Here is a 17,735-nt window from a genome sequence, read left to right as displayed (position 1 = left end):
TTCTGCGCATTGGGCAGGGCCCCCATTGTTCACTTAGGATTTAGGCTTATTTTGTGCACTTGATTTCCATTCACGGCATTAATAAATCAATCAGACAGGTCATCATGAATTACTGCTCTTGGTTTGTTAAAAGGAAAACCAAAAGTTGTGTGTGTGTGTTTTTTTTTTAACTGCAATTGAGTGTGACAAAGTTGTAGTCTTTAGGTCCAGGTATCACGAATGTGGATTCTCTTTCTTTCTTTCTTTCTTTCTTTCTCTCTCTCTCTCTCTCTCTCTCTCTCTCTCTCTCTCTCTCTCTCTCTCTCTCTCTCTCTCTTTCTTTCTTTCTTTTCTTTCTTTCTTTCTTTCTTTCTTTCTTTTTGTTGCCTTTTTCTTTATATAATACCATAGAGAAGACGAGCGAATGCTTACAACACCGAGGCAGTAGTGGCCAAGGGGCCAAGGAGGCACCGCGGCGGTAAGCAGAGGTGAGCCCACCTACCGCTGAATGCACAATGGAGAAGGGGAAGACACAGCGTGTGGGGATGAGGTGCGTGAGCATCGTAGTCTCCAAGGAAGAGGCCGAGAGGAGGAGCACTTGAGTGGAGAGGTCAGGGCAGAGCGCTGAGCTAGGTCTAAGAGAAGTGCAATAGGAAAAAAGAGCACGCTCTCCCCCACCCTCCCACCCCCATCCCGGAGTGGGTTTACCAGCATTCGTCTCCCACGCTGTTTTGTAACAGCCATCTCTGTAGGGGAATTTCTCTGCTAGTGGCGCAAAAATACACTTTGAGGTCAACTCTAAGTGGATTTTTGTGAATTTTTCTAGCAAGGTATCAGAATAATGGCTTTTCACAACTAGGTTACCCAGTGGAATGGGAACAGGAAAGCACACGCACAGTCTGGGCTTCGGGTTCGCCCGGCTCAAGACGTTCTGGGACGATCCCGGCCGAACGCAGCGAGGGCGGAGAGCCGGGACACGCGGCCTGGGCGCCGCGCTAGGTGTGCGCGAGGGCGCCGCGGCGAACTTTGCCGGGTGTGCACCAACTGCCGCTGCCCGTCACTCTTGACGGGGCGGGGTTCGTCTCATGTATGCTTTTCATTTCTCACTGTCCTACATTTTCGGAATACTTTGGCAAATAAGTAGTTGTTTTAGAAAACATTTTCATAAAATGATAAGAGAAAAGCCCCGCCCCCTTACCAGGCGCTCGATGGGATGCGGTTATCCAGATTTCCTTTCGTCTGATGCAGCTACGGACCTAGTCTACCCCTCCTCGTCCCCGACTCTCTTCAGGGACCCTCAGGCTCTCCCGGCTTCGGTGCCCTGCCTCCCGTTCTCCAGACTTGCGCCTTATTTGGACTCCACTGGGAAAAGAGGAGTTCCCACAGTGGAAGGGTGCCCCCTGCCTGCTGCCCGAGAAACCTTAGCAATGAGGCGCTCGTTGGGATTCCAGGAGATCTCAGAGGGGCCAAGAGATACCGAGGATTGATGCTGAGTGAACTATCTACAGCTGAGACGGCGGACGTGGATATCGTCGAAGTGGGATAGGTCGGGCGTGAGAGAGTCCGAGATGCACAGAACATTTTCGACGTGCCAGAAAGAAAAACTGGTTTTCTCAGTGGGTAAACTAGTCCACATAGCATCTTAACAAGGACTGACCCAATCACTCCCGAGCGGGCGGCAGACTCTTTTGTCTACAGGTTACAGTTTTCGCCTCTGGCGCGATAGGTCCCAGGTTCAGACCCTAACGAGCCCTTTTCTTCATTTCCTTTGTTTCTTTCTTTCTAAAAATTTCTCATGTGGACAGTTTTGGTCCTGGACGGGTAATGGGCATTACCAAACGTTCGGGGATCGGAAAGAAGTACGGGTAGAAGAAAGAGTGGGTGAGGCGCTTCAGAGCCGGTGGTTCCCCGTGAGAGACCGGGAGCAAAGCCTCCCGCGGGTGTTTCCACTGATCGGGTCGTGGGACCATCCTTTCCCAGCACAGAACTGTATATTCACTGATCCCACCAGTATTCCTAAAAATCAATAGTGTCACAAAGATGACCAAGCTCAGGCGTTTCTGTATTGTAGTAATTACCTTCATCTAACAGCTGAAAGGTCTCCAGTCTGAAACTGAGGGGAAACAAAGTTGGTAGCATCCTGAGGGTTTTTTTTCCCCCCACTATTGGAAATTTATTACTTTGAGGTAAATTTGGTCCTAGTCCAGGACGTCCCAGTCCAAGACATCCCATCATCACCTTTACCTGGTTACAGAGGTGTACACTTTTCCAGTGAAGAGAAATTTAACATTTACACCTCTGGATTCTCATACTCAAGAGGCATTAATCCATGCAAGTGGTATTAACCCACCCCATTTTCAGTTTGGGACTTTGCACTCACTGAGTTGGGTTATTTTGCTTGTTTTCAGTCACTCAGTTGTGTCCAACTCTTTGTGTCGCCATGGACTGCAGCATACCAGGCTTCCCTGTCCTTCACCATCTCCTGGAGCTTGCTCAAACTCATGTCCATTGAGTCAGTGATGCCATCCACCATTTCATCCTTTGTCGTCCCCTTCTCTTCCTGCCTGCAATCTTCCCCGGCATCAAGGTCTTTTCCAGTGAGTCAACTCTTCATATCAGATGGCTAAAGTATTGGAGCTTCAACTTGAGCATCTGTTTTTCCAATGAATATTCAGGGTTGATTTCCTTTAGGGTTGATGGTTTGTTCTCCTTGCAGTCCAAGGGACTCTCAAGAGTCTTCTCTAACACAACAGTTCAAAAGCATCAATTCTTGTGCATTCAGCCCTCCCTATGGTCCAACTCTCACATCCATACATGACTACTGGAAAAATCATAGCTTTGACTAGATGGACCTTTGTCAGCAAAGTAATATCTCTGCTTTTTAATATGTTGTCTAGATTTGTCATAGCTTTTCTTCCAAGGAGCAAGCATCTTTTAATTTTGGGGCTACAGTCACCTTCTGCAGTGATTTTGGAGCCTAAGAAAATAAAATCTGTCACTTTATTTTCTCCTTTCTATTTTGCCATGAAGTGATGGGACTGGATGCCATGATCTTCCTTTTTTGAATGTTGAGTTTTAAGCCAGTTTCTACACTCTCCTCTTTCACTTTCATCAAGAGGCTCTTTAGTTCTTCTTCACTTTCTGCCCTTAGGGTGGTGTCATCTGCATATCTGAGGGTATTGATATTTCTCCCAGCAATCTTAATTCCAGCTTGTGCTTCATCCAGTCCAGCATTTTGCATGATGTACTCTGCAAATAAGTTAAATAAGCAGGATGACAGTATACAGCCTAATGTGCTCCTTTCCCAATTTTGAACCAGTCTGTTGTTCCAACTGTTGCTTCTTGACCTGCATACAGGTTTCCCAGGAGGTAGGTAAGGAGGTCTGGTATTACCGTTTCTTTAAGAATTTTTCATAGCTTGTTGTGATCCACACAGTCAAAGGCTTTAACATAGTCAATGAGGCAGAAGTAGATGTTTTTCTGGAATTCTCTTGCTTTTTCTATGATCCAAGGGGTGTTCCGCTGAAAGCTGGCAAACAGAGTCTCATGCTCAGAATAAAGGAAAGGTAGCGACTCAGCGACCAATATCCATCATCTTTTTTTGTGAAGGATTGAGGGGGCGGGGAAAAAAGTTATCAACCAGCTGGCAGCGGTGGGATTCGAACCCACGCCCCCGAAGAGACTGGAGCCTTAATCCAGCGCCTTAGACCGCTCGGCCACGCTACCTCATTGGGATGTCGGTTTTTTGGTATTGTTTTTCAATTTAGATAACGTCACCAGGCTGCTGAGGGAAATCGTGTGTTCCGGTTCCTCTACAGTTCGGAGCAGAATCAATCACACCCCAACTAGCAGAATTAGATTGGCCAGAGTCACGGAAGCGGAATCCGCACCCTGCGCTCCTCTGAAAAAGGATGAGCCGTGAAGCCCAGACCACAGCACACAATGGTTTTGGGAAGAACACCCAAGTCACTCCGGCATTTCACTTTTGGCAAGTGGGCGTGGAAGTACGGGAAGACTTCTACACTATCACTTGTTTTATTTTTATATTTTAACTGTGATCTTCTGTTGTTTTTATAAATTAAAAAAAAAAAAAAAAACACAGAAAGGAACCCTGCACTACTTCTCCCGGTTCTTTCTTGTTTACCCCATAACATTTTTTGGTAATAACACAGACACATTCAGAAGTGGCTCATTAACGATCGCGTGGCCACCATCTCAGGAGCCTCCATCCTTGCAGTTTTGTTGCCTGATGTTTCCACCCTTGAAACAAATGTTCCAGGTGGAGATATAGTGCCCTGACAAAACAAGCTTGATTGCACACTGTATGGAGACCTCTCCGCCTCCCCTCCCCTCACCAATCATAAAAACACATTTCTTAAAAAATAGTAAATCTCAGAAAAATGTATAGAAAAAAATCCCCTCGCAAACTCCAAACTCAGAGATAACTATCAATATTTGGTGAGCTAATCTCCAGTTTGATTTTCTGTTGATTTTCACCTGCACCAGTGGAGAAGGAGGTGACAGAGGATGAGACGGTTGGATGGCATCACCGACTCTCCTGACACGCGCTTAAGCAAACTCCAGGAGATAGCGTAGGACGGAAGCCTGGCATGCTGCAGTCCATGGGGTCGCAAAGAGTCCGACAGGACTTAGAAACTGAACAACAACAGTGAGGCTATGTCTTTACTTGTGATCATGCTACAGATATAGATTTGAATTAAGCTTTTTAAAAAATTATCTATCTCCATGCCAGTGCATAACTTATGACAAGCTTAATTAGAGGAGGAGACAGAGGGAAACTTCAGATGCTGAGGTAGATTTCTAGGCAGGTTTAAAATCTTTGAGGGTTGACAGACATGAGTGTTCAGGAAGTCTCTTTTAGATGTAGGGCTTTCCTTTCACTTGACAATTTTCACTTAACAGTTCTTACATTATGAAGTTGAAACAGTCTTTTACCTCTAGAGTAAATGAAAAACAGAGAGCGAGAGAAACAAACAATTTCTCTAGAGCATAAAGATGTTAGAAATAGTTTGTTTTCCTTTCACAAACATCTTAATGTATAAAATTTGAAACTTCATTAAGGAAGTCTTAATTTTGACTTTTAAAAATTGTCAAGACAATGAATTTTCTTATAGCTTTCTAAACGTTTAAGATACAAGTACAAGCAAAATCTCAGATGCTCTTGGAAACACATTTTTGGATATAGCACACACGATGCATATGTCTTTGGGGACTTGATTATCCTTTTGAGATATTGAAGAATACTCAGTTTATCTTACATTGCAAATTTAGCCTTTGATAACCATAACTTGGATGGATCACAAAGTGCAACCTTCAAAGGTTTCTCAATATACCCTCAGTCTGGGGAATTCCCTGGTGGCCTAGCAGAATCGCACTCATCTCACATGCTAGCAAAATAATGCTCAAAATTCTCCAAGCCAGTCTTCAACAGTAAGTGAACTGTGAACTTCCAGATGTTCAAGCTGGATTTAGAAAAAGCACAGGAACCAGAGATCGAATTGCCAACATCTGTTGGATCATTGAAAAAGCAAGAGAATTCCAGAAAAACATCTATTTCTGCTTTATTGACTATGCCAAAGCCTTTGACTGTGTGGACCACAACAAATTCTGGAAAATTCTTAAAGAGATGGGAATACCAGACCACCTGACCTGCCTCCTGAGAAATCTGTATGCAGATCAAGAAGCAATAGTTAGAACTGGACATGGACCAAAAGACTGGTTCCAAGTCGGGAAAGGAGTATAAGGCTGTATATTGTCACCCTGCTTATTTAACTTATATGCAGAGTACATCATGAGAAACGCTGGACTGGATGAAGCACAAGCTGGAATCAAGATTGTCGGGAGAAATATCAATAACCTCAGATATGCAGATGACACCACCCTAAGGGCAGAAAGTGAAGAAGAACTAAAGAGCCTCTTGATGAAAGTGAAAGAGGAGAGTGTAGAAGCTGGCTTAAAACTCAACTTTCAGAAGACTAAGATCATGGCATCTGGTCCCATCACTTCATGGCAAATAGATGGGGAAATAATGGAAACAGTGATAGACTTTATTTTTAGGGCTCCAAAATCACTGCAGGTGGTGACTGCAGCCATGAAATGAAAAGATGCTTGATCCTTAGAAGGAAATTTATGACCAACCTAGACAGCATATTAAAAAGCAGAGACATTTCTTTGCCAACATAGGTCCATCTAGTCAAAGCTATGGTTTTTCCAGTAGTCATGTATGGATGTGAGAGTTGGATTATAAAGAAAGCTGAGCACCAACGAATTGATGCTTTTGAACTGTGGTGTTGGAGAAGACTCTTGAGAGTCCCTTGGACTGCAAGGAGATCCAACTAGTTTATCCCAAAGGAAATTAGTCCTGAATATTCATTAGAAGCTGAAGCTGAAATTCCAATACTTTGGCCACCTGATGGGAAGGGCTGAATCATTGGAAAAGACCCTGATGCTGGGAAAGACAGAGGGCAAGAGGAGAAGGGGACGACAGAGGATGAGATGGTTGGATGGCACCACCAATTCAATGGACATGAGTTTGAGTAGGCTCTGGGAGTTGGTAATGGACAGGGAGGCCTGGCATGCTGCAGTCCATGGGGTTGCAAAGAGTTGGACACGACTGAGTGACTGAACTGAACTAGCAGAAAGGACTCTTTGGAATTGCTACCAAAAGCACGGGTTCAATTCTTGGTGCTGTGAGACCAAGGGGAAACTTATTATTAAAGCACTGGCAGATAACTATTTGGAATGAACCATAGAGACAATGGAATGATGAGTCTTTTCTGACTAGTTTCCTCCTATAGCATCATTTAACTACTATCATATAGATAGCCTAATCATCGTTTTTCAGTCAAACGATTGACAATCATGAGTGAAAAAATGCTCTTCGATAAAAGCCGACTGATCAAATGAGGTCTTCTCATAATGCATCTGAAACCTGCCATCCAGAGCTGCTTCTCTTGCTCTGGATGTTCTCAGAAACATTTTATTGGCTTCTTCAAGGGCTGCTGAAATTCTGTAGTCTGCACCACTTGATTGCTCCTCTTCCAGATAGTCCTAGTCATCAAATTCCCAGCCTTCCTCATGTCCGCCTACCCCCATCCACCCTTCTAGAAGCCAGGACTGGCAATTTGGCCTGGCTGCTCCCCAGACTTGGACCAGTTAGCAAAACCCCAGTCCCTCTCTTACTCTGCTGTTGGCTGTGTCTCCTCCTCCTGCTCGATTGGGCCTCCTGGTCAGCTGTGGCGGGTCTCCTTTGTGGGTGGTTCGGGGATGCTCCTGGCTCCAGCTCCCTGCCTCCATCTGCGGGTAAGTCTTGCCATGTATCAGGTCCGTCTGCATGTCAGTACTCTCTTCATAGAGCTGGGACTGCTCGTAAATTTCCAATATTGTGCAAGTGGCTCAATCTCCCAAACGGCGATTATAGCAAGAAGGGAGCTACGCTTTGAGACAAGTTTTTTTAAACTCAGATTTTTGTCATTTAAAAAAATGACAGATTTTTGTGTCATTAAATATTCCAAAATCTCATTTGTCTTTTTTCCTGATTATGAATATTCAACTTTAATTTAGAATCTGGAATCTAGATGGCACAGTCCTACATTTCCCAGAGTGCAAAACTCCACTTGAAAGCTCAGTTTCTAGAAGACAGAAGTAGCCAGATTTCTGCCCCGGCCCCTGACTTTGAATGGGAGATTGAAAGAGAGGATGGCAACCAATACTAGAGTAGAATACACTGAGATAACTGCTGCATTGTGTGGCCTTATTCTTGGTGCTTATGTTAAACCTTAATGTAAAGATTATGGTGTGATTTTTGGAACTGTATAGCTGTCTGTTTTTCAGCCAACATGTGTGTATTTCAGGCCTCATGGGCTTACAGAGATATGGCCTTGGCTAAGTATTTTGTGTTTTAATATTAATAACATGAACTTCCACTCAATCATTTTAGTAACAGGGCCTTCCTCTGCTCTACAGTGAGGTCCTCAGTGTGGATTAGAAAATGTGTCTGTAAAACTACATGGAATCATTAACTGACCACAGCCCCTGACAATAGCAGAGCTTTTGCTATCTCCACATTGCTTCCCTGATGGCTCAGATGGTAAAGCATCTGCCAGCAATACAGGAGACCTGGGTTGGGTTCAATCCCTGGGTCAGGAAGATCCCTCCCCTAAAGAAGGGAATGGCAACCCACTCCAGTCTTCTCGCCTGGAGAATTCTATGGACAGAGGAGCCTGGTTGGCTACACAGCTAGATGGGACTGAGCAACTGAACAGACTGACTGACTGTCTGAAAGACGGCCCTCACCAGAACTTGACTTCGTTGGCACTCTGATCTCAGACTTCCAGCTTCCAAAACTGTGAGAGGTAATTTTTTTCTGTTTATAAGCCACCCAGTCTGTGGTATTGTATTACAGCAGCCTGAACAGACTAAGACAGGCTTACAGCTACGAACAACAACATGAACGGTTTCATTGACATTAATATTGAGCACAATAAATGGATGTAAAATAGTTTTTACGGGTTTCCCAGGTGGCTCAGAGGTAAAGGATCCACTTGACAAGCAGGAGACCCAGGTTTGATCCCTGGGTTGGGAAGATCCTCTGGAGAAGGAAATGGCAACCCACTCTAGTATTTTTTTTAAATGTTTATTTATTTGGCTGTGCCAGGCCTTTGTTGTGGCATGTGGGATCTAGTTCCCTGTCCAGGGATCAAACTCAGGCTCCCTGCATTGGGACCTCGGTGTCCTACCCACTGGACCACCTAGGAAGTCCCCACTCCAGGTGGGGACTTGCCTGGGAAATCCCATGGACAGAGGAGCCTGGTGGGCTACAGTCCACGGGGTCGCAAAGAGTCAGACTTAGCACTTAAACAAAAACAACAAAACATGACTTTGTGACTAATAGCAACAAAAAACCAGTTTGAGTTCTGTTGATTTCATACATATGACACTGAAGCATGAGTAAAACTAATCAGTGGTGACAGAAGTTAGAAATTCTGTTACCGTGGGGAAGGAAGTACTGATATTGACAAGTGACATGAGGAAAGTATTTTGGGTGCTGGAAACGTTCTGTATTAATCTGGGTGACACACAGACATGACACTTGTGTATTCATTTAGTTGTGCACTTATGAGTTTTGCACATGTAAGAGTACGCAATAAAGATGTCTTTGCACAAAAATTAAAAAGTATATGAGTTAATTAATGAGAAAAAACCACAGCAGTAGTTTTTTATTACTGCATAACAAATTTCCACAAATTTAGTGGCTTAAAACAACACAAATTTATTACCAGGTCGTTTTTGTGAGCCAGGAGCCTGGCGACAGTTTAGCAAGGTCCTCTCCTCATGGCTTACCAGGTAAAATCAAGGTGTTGGCTGTTGCTGCTACATGGCAGCAGGCTCAGGTTCTATCCCAACCTCACTAGCTATTGGCAGAGTTCAGTTCCTTGCTGCCGTAGGACTGAAACCCCCATTTCCTTGTTAGCTGTTGGCTGGGGGCTCCTCTCAGAGTCCCTCTGCTTGTTCACTGGCCCTCTCACAGTAGGGCAGTTTACTGCTCCTTTGAGGTCATGGTAAGGCCTCTCTCTAAGACTTCACCTTCTAAAGATTCCCACTGATTAAGTCAGGCCTACCCAGATGATTCCCCTTTTGATTAGCTCAGAGCCAACTGACTAGTGACCTTAATTACCTCTGCAAAATCGCTGCTTCCATAAAACATAACATGATCCTGGGAGTGACAATCAGTCATAGCCACTCATGGGAAAAGGATTATACTAGGCATGGGCACCATTGTGGGAACCTGTATCTATAGATACATCACATTTTATCACATTTTCTTCATCCATTCATCTGTGAACAGACATCTTGGTTACTGTGAATAATGCTGCAATGAACTTGGGAGTACAGCTATCTCTTCCAGATACTGATTATAGTTTGGAAATATACTCAGAAGTGGGTTTGCTGAATCATATCCTAATCCAGTTTCAGGCAGCAGGATGCTGTTGGATAATGAATGAATCACCCAAAATAGATTTCACTATTGTTACCAGAGACCTCCATGTGGTTAAACCCATGAGCACATTTTAGTTGCCATCTTTCTCAGTTCTCTGAAGAACTGAAAGTATGATTCTTTCTGGTATGATTCTTCACTGAACTTGAAGTATGGCTTCACATCTGGTTTCCTCCCCATCTCCTGAGCCTCAGTGTCTCTCTTCCTCTATCCGTTGTAGATGTTGAAATTCTGCAGGACTTAGGCCCTCTGCTCTTCTCAGTCTGTTCTATCCCCCGGAGACTTCATCCACTGTCTCTTCTCGGTTTTATCTCCAACCCAGATCTCTTACTTCGATTTTGCTTTCATTTCCACACTCTCTGTCAGGTGTACAAGCTCCAGCTCCACCTCTTCATTTCTCCAACCAGCTACATCTGCACATAATACACCCTGCCCCCCTTTGCATTCAGGAAGTGCTGCCAGCATCCTCCCCGCGGTTCAACCCGCAAGCCCACAGGGCAGCTCCACCCAACACTGTTGCCTCCATCATCTCCCTCCACGATTGTCGATACACCCTTCATCAGGAATCCCCACAACACCTCCTTCCAGAACATCAGAAAGTTGTCCATTTTTCTCTGCTTGCTCCATTAACCAAGCTCAAAGGGGTGTGTGGACAAAGCCCAGAATTTGCAGTAAGAAATAAAACACAATCGACACTGGTGATGGGTGTTAAACAAGGGGGAAAACCAGAAAGTAATAGGTGAGCAGGTACCGGGCATGACAAACTCTCCTGGATAGAATCCTTTCAAACCGTGTGGGTAATTTCTTGTCTCATTGAAGAAATCATTTAGGTGAATCTTTTAGATAAAATAATAATTTTAGCTAAATAACTATCATCTAGATAAGAGCATTCTTAGTTTTTCTAATAGTGATATTCACAATTTGACAGAAGGAAACTCTCCTGTCAAAGCTTGAGGACTCAATTCTGCGGGTTCTGGTTCTATTCCCAACAGACAGAGGGAACCCCTCGCTGTTGGCGCCCTCTACTGCCAATAAGCGGTAGTCGCAACCTTGGAAGAGAATTCTCTGGAGGTGAGGGGGCGGTTCTGTGAACCTGGATGGGAAAAAAGAACAGAATTCGTATTTTTCCTAATCACTAAGTGAAATAGAATATTTCCATTCTTAATGCAGGAACAGACCCAGTAGGATTAACAGGACCTGTGACTTCACTGCCAATAGAAATTGCAGATGTTTTCACATCGCATCATAGTTGTTGTAAATACTCCTTATCATTTATGCTCCTTAGTATTTGAAAAAATTATGGTAATTATTAGATATGCTTCTGGATCTTGTTATTAAGTGTGTTTATAAAGCAGCATATTTATTTCTATATTGAAAATTGGTTTAAAAATACTTGGTAACTGGTGGCTCAGACGGTAAAGCATCTACCTGCAATGCGGAAGACCCTGGTTCGATCCCTGAGTCGGGAAGATCCCCGGGAGAAGGAAATGGCAACAGTACGTCTAGAAAATTCCATGGATGGAGGAGCCTGGTGGGCTACAGTCCATGGGGTCGCAAAGAGTTGGATACGACTGAGCGACTTCACTTTCTTTCTTTCTTTACAGTAGAATTGGGTTCTTTTAAGATGCTATGTATTTTGTACATAGCATAAAAAACATGACTCTGAAAGAAGGTCCATAATGTTCACCAGACTTACCAAGGGGTTCATGATCCCAAAAAGGTTGAGACTCTTGGAAATAGTGCAAGAGAGGTGGAACGAAACCCCCTTTAATAAAAGAGCAGTGACTTTCCCAGAACCAGGAGGGCCCAGAACCCAGGGTGGTCAGGGAGAGTTTCACACTTGTGAAGTAGGAGAGAGGTGATGGTGGTCTCCACTAGCACACTGCTGGGGAGACATTGGTGGAAACTGGCATGCCATCTGGGACTGGTCAGGGCTAGAGTTGAGTCTACTTCTGCAAGAAATGTCCCTTGTCAAGAGTATGGGCTGGTCAGGATTTGCTTATTGAAGCAATGAAGGATTATTGCAACCCACACTTTTACTTTTTATTCATTCATATACTCAATTCATTCATACATTTCTGTGACCTGCTCCTGTTCTAGGCCCTGCTCTAGATCTTAAGCATAAAGAGATGTGTGCCTTAGAGAACTCATGGACTTGTAGGGGAGATAGGGTTTCATACTGAGAGACAAGAAAATGTGTCCTAAATGGAGGGGGGAGAGGCAGAAAGCTGCAAAGGGAGAAGTACAAGTTTTCAGGCACATGGGACAGTCAGAGTGCAGCAGGGGTAGCATTCATGATTCTGGTGCACGCAGGTGCATTCTTATACCAGACCTCACCTGTGGCCCCAAGGTGGAGTGGGGTGGGACAAGGTGGGCAGAAGGAGGGTGGAGTGAGTATTGCTAGAGGTGCATACTCAGAGAATAATGGGTCACAGTTTCAAGGACAGAGTCTGCTACATAATTTGCAGGGCACAGAGCAATAAAAACAAACAAACAAACAAAAAAACAAAGAAAAAATGTAGGGACTCTTGTTTAAACAAGCAAGAAAGTTACAGATACTAAAGCTAAAAGCATAAATGCAAGGCTTTCCTGTCGGGAGCCGCCGGGCTGTGCCCAATCCGTCACAAGGTCGAGGGACGAGAGAGGAGCTTGCAAGGCAGTTCTTCTCCTTGGGGTTTTCCCGGAGACAAGGTCCCGGGATGAGAGAGGAAACTGCTAGGCAGTTCCTCCCCTCGGGGTTGTCCCGGGGGCCGGTATGTCCCTTTCCTCTTTCTGTCTTACTGTTGTTGGGTTTTCTATTAATTTTTGGAAATGTAACATATAGTGATCAGGCCTCCCTGGAAAAAGTCCAAGCCTATTTAGAAATGCTCATGATTGCTCCGGCTGAGGACACGACCATAAACATCAAGTCAAAAAGGAAAAGGCCACAGGCATAGTTTGGCTGCTTGCTTAGAAGATTGTAATGTTCTAGATTAGAAAAGAGTAGAGACATTTAGATTCAGAAGTAGATGTACTGCTTCAGTTTACTTGCTCTTTGGTCAAGAGGGTTTTCATTGTTGCCATTTCAGTGCTGCTATTTGTCCACTGTTTCCATTCCCTTAATAAACATAGAATATTACCGGTATTTTTGTAGAATTAGAAAATGTGTAACATAGGATTTCAATAGCATAAAAGATTTATATTAACCAGCCTCACTGCCGTTACCTCACTATTAATAGAGGTGTTCTGCTGCTTCATAGTTAAAGATTTTAGACTGACGTTTCGTGGTCTTAGACAAAGAAAAATGTCAGGGTTCTCACACGGTACTATTCTCAGAAATGTCAAACATGTTTTTGTAACCCTTCCCATGTATTGTTTTATTATCCAAAGAATTCATACTATATCTGGCATCTTTGGAACATTGTTTTTGTCAGAGTGAAGATATTAGTCCATTGAGGCAAGAAGACTAATGTACGGGACATTCTAGGAAAGAACCCTATAATCAGGAATGTTCCAGATGAATACATAGGGGAAAAACATGGGGAAGAAAAATATTGATGGAAGCACAAAACCAATATCTGATGTAATATGTGGTGACTTAAGGGGGAGGTAATGTTCATTCTATAAAAACTGAGCTGTCCTAAAAATCAAAAAGCCTTTTCTTCCACGCAACCTTCTGTGTGTGTCTGTCTCCTTCCTCGCTGATGCCACTCATCCCTTGGGTACTCCTGGACCCGCTGGGGCTGGACTCTGGCACTTTCCCTCTCTTCTGTGGTCTTTCTCATGACCTGTCATGGTGGATTTTGTTTTTTTGTTTGTTTTTGTTTTGCTAGTCAATGTCATTCTAAGTAAAGGAAAATTAAAAACCTAAATTATTAGCATCGGCTTTCTATTCACCTTTTTATTATGCAATGCTGGTTTTAAATGCAGATAAAAGAACATTTTACTCAAATACAGAATTGCCAAAATCCCACATGATCCTCATTTGGTAGCTCATAAACGCACAGGTACTTCATTCTTATTTTAACAGTGGAAACACTACACCAAACTAGCTCAACTATTTTTATTTCACTTCTTGAAATGACATTCTACCTTCTGCTTACTGACAAGAAAGGATTGAAGGAGTAGTGGGTCTCCCTATCTTTCCCTTTCCTTGTCTCTCCTTACTCAGTCCTAAGGTAACAGCTTACCTTGAATTCAACTTTGAGTTTTACTGAATTCCGTGCATTGTGGGCCCAAGAGATATTGCTGATTGTGTACAAATGGGGTGGCAAGGAACACGGGACACATAATGCACAACAGTGCATAGATCTCTGTTCATAGGCATGATTCATTGTCCTACTGGACTTCAAAGATCAAATCATAAAGAATTTCAACACAGCAGGGGCTTAAACCAAGCCACCCTCTTATCTGCTGTGGTCTTAAAGAGTCTTGTGAATAATGCTGAGTCATCTCTGGCACTGGGGAAGAGGAAGAGTGTAGGATGCACGATATGGCCTTTGTGCCTGGCTTTTTTCACTTTTTTCTTTTTATGGCTGAATAATATCACACTGTATAGCTATGAGTGTGTGTTAAGTCACTTTAGTCATGCAATCCTATGGACTATAGCCCACCAGGCTCTAAAGTGCTAAGTCATTTTAGTCATGCAATCCTATGGACTATAGCCCACCAGGCTCTAAAGTGCTAAGTCACTTTAGTCATGCAATCCTATGGACTATAGCCCACCAGGCTCCTCTGTCCATGGGATTCTCCAGGCAAGAATACTGGAGTGGGTTGCCATGCCCTCTTCCAGGCCCAGGGATCAAACTCACATCTCTTTAAATCTCCTGCACTGGCAGGCAGGTTCTTTATCTAGCGTCACCTGGGAAGCTCTTTATAGCTGTACCACATTTTATTTATTCATTTGATGGACATTTGGGTTGTTTCCACTTGTTGGCTATTAGGAATAATACTAGTATGAGTATTACATGTATAAGTTTTTGCATGAACACACGCTTTTCATTCTTTTTGGTATGAACCTAGGAATGAATTGCTGGGTTGTATAGTAACTCTGTGTTTGACTTTTTGATAGCAGAGTTAAACTTAACACATGACAATTCCAGTGCTACCATTTATATGAAATCTCCAGAAAAGGAACATCCATAGAGACAGAAAGCAGACCAGTGGTTGTCTGTGCCTAAAGGAGACAGCAAAGATTAACTGCAAATGGGCATGCAGGAAATTTTTATCATAATGGAACACTTCAAATTGGATTGTGGTGATAGTTGCAGAAATCTGTAAAAAAGATTGAGTAAAGAATCACAAAACTGTATACTTACAGTGAATGAACTTTGTTGCACATTAATCATACCTCAAGAAAGCTGTTATGAAATGCTGAAACAAAAAACTAAGGCCACAGCAGTGCACAGGCATTTTTCAGGGAATGGCACAGGTGACAGTTGTAGTGTGCAAAATTATTTAAATGCCCCAGAGACATACTGTTCATGTAACACTTTAATGTAGCTTAGCTACATTAAAATTGAAATTTCAAAGTTGAAATTTATTGCTGGTATTGCTTGCGATGAAGCTAGAGTAGTTATATAAGTAACAAAGATATGAGTAAATATAAAGAAATGTCAATTAAATGAAGTGAGCAGCCATTGTAAGATTGGAGAAGTTGAATGAGAGTGATGGAAGTCATCCAACATGAAATTGCTGAAACAGAGAACTTACCGTGAGATAGTTTAAAAAATGAAAACTGAATGTTACAGAAATCAAATAATCCAGTTTATGGTGAAAATAAGCACATCCACCCCATGGTGTGTCTGCACGAGGTGTCAGTTTATGTTGATGTTTTGTGCATGATGTGAAAGCTATTTACTGGTACTTGAACAAATAGGAGATTTTCACCTTTTATATTTTATATTTTTTATACTATATCAAAAATATATTTTTTCACCTTTTATAACTGGTTTTTTTTTTTTTTGGTTTTGGTTGCGTTGAGCCTTTGTTGCTTCACTGGGCTTTCTCTGGTTGCAGTGAGCAGGGGCTACTCTCTAGTTACGGTTGCCTTTCTTGTTGTGACTCATGGTCTCCAGAGTAGGGGGTTCAGTAGCTGTGTACATGGGCTTAGCTGCCCAGTGGCATGTGGAATCTCACCAGAGAAAGGATCAAACCTGTGTCCTCTGCACTGGTAGGTGAATCTAAACCACTGGAACACCAGGGAAGTCCCTATAACTGTCCTTTTAAATTAAAATTCCAAGGGTTCTGTTTATAAGCACTCAGGACTGCAGAGAAGTTGTAGTGTTGAGTGTGTGTGACTTCTGGACTGCTCCCAGCTGGGGTGGTGTCAGGCCTCCCCTCTGCATCCTCACTATCAGGGTGGATCCTGGGCAAATTAGCCCATCATCTGGAGGCCCCAGATTTCTCATCTGCAGAACAGATGATAGTATTGTCTTTCTTATAGGGCGATGAAGGCTTAAATGAATTAACAAGTGCAAAGCACACATTGAGAAATGCTTACTGGATCAGCAGGTGTGCCAGGGTATCTTTGTTTTAGATTCAGGGGATACAGCTGGAAGGCAAGGAGACAGAGGAGTACCCTGCTCTCCAGAGCTACAATCAGAGGTGTTGGGGGAGGGATGGTTGCACAACAGGAAGACACAGTCTACAGACCAGCAAGAATGGAGGATGGCTGGGAGGAGGACATCTGAGATAGGACCAGAGGAAGCACTGGGAGGGATTAGAATAATGGAAGACAAAAGGGGGAAGTACCGAGGGACCTGGGCTTCTGTGATAGCTCAGACAAGGTAAAGAATCTGCCTGTAGTGCAGTAGACCTGGGTTTGATTCCTGAGTCAGGAAGATCCCCTAGAGAAGGGAACAGCTACCCACTCCAGTATTCCAGCCTGGAGAATCCCATGGACAGAGGAGCCTGGCAGGCTACAGTCCATGGGATCACGGACAGTGGAGGGGACTAACACACAGGGGCCTGACGTGGGTGGGTGGATGTGTGGGTGGGGGGCTGTTGGGCCAAGGTTTCTGTGTATTATCATCAAGGATACTAAGGAAAAAATAAAAGTGTTGTAGTTGCCCCATTTTCCTGCAGCCTAAGCTTCTGTTTTTCTACTAACTGTTACAACTTATGTAAAGCAGATGGCCCTGAGCCTTTCACTCTGAAAGCTCTTTTAGGAGCTCTTTCAGGTGGGACATGGACCAAGGAGGGTTGAGGTCATCCTGGGGTCCCTTTGAAACCTGTTCCTCAGGCTTCAGGTATACCTGCTCGGAGTGCAGAGTCTTCTCTCTCCTTTTCCCTGCTCCTTGTGCCTCACTCCAGGCTCATTAACAGGAAAGTGTCAGCAAGGGAGCTTCTGGGAGAGGCAGGCATCCCTTGGGACATAAAGGTCCCTGGTCTTGCTGAGAAACTTAACAAGGATGGAAGTTTGATAGAAGGAGTCTATCTTGGAGTCTTGGCTGCTTCCAGTGGGAAAGCACTCATGCATCTGGTGGAAGCCACATGTCCTTGGCAATAGCTCCAGGGAGACCTGCCAGGGCTCCAGGGTGCAGGACAGTTGCTGCTCTTCCCATCATAGGAGCAGGAACTTCCCCTCTCTGTTGCCAGGCGAATGTGCCCCTGGCATTCCTTTCTCCCCTGACATGCTGTGGTTCACACTTCTCTCCTTGAAGGGCTGTTTAATGGGAGCATCATCTGAATCATCCCCCCCCTAGTGCTGGTTTGAGGATCAGAGGGAGCTAAGTGTGTTCACTGGTTTTCAAACCTT

At 43.8% G+C, this 17,735-nt stretch overlaps 1 non-coding gene across 1 annotated transcript; it reads right to left on the bottom strand.

Annotated features, from left to right (window-relative positions):
• Window positions 1–3,623: 3,623 nt before the first annotated feature.
• Window positions 3,624–3,705, bottom strand: TRNAL-AAG (transfer RNA leucine (anticodon AAG)). Its single transcript has one exon. It is a non-coding gene; the product is annotated as a tRNA-Leu (tRNA).
• Between the last annotated feature and the right edge of the window lie 14,030 nt (window positions 3,706–17,735).

This window comes from Odocoileus virginianus, chromosome 3 (assembly GCF_023699985.2).
Source record: "Odocoileus virginianus isolate 20LAN1187 ecotype Illinois chromosome 3, Ovbor_1.2, whole genome shotgun sequence".
NCBI lineage: Eukaryota > Metazoa > Chordata > Mammalia > Artiodactyla > Cervidae > Odocoileus > Odocoileus virginianus.
Note: the sequence above shows the minus strand (reverse complement) of the source record. Positions and strands in the feature narration are given on the sequence as shown.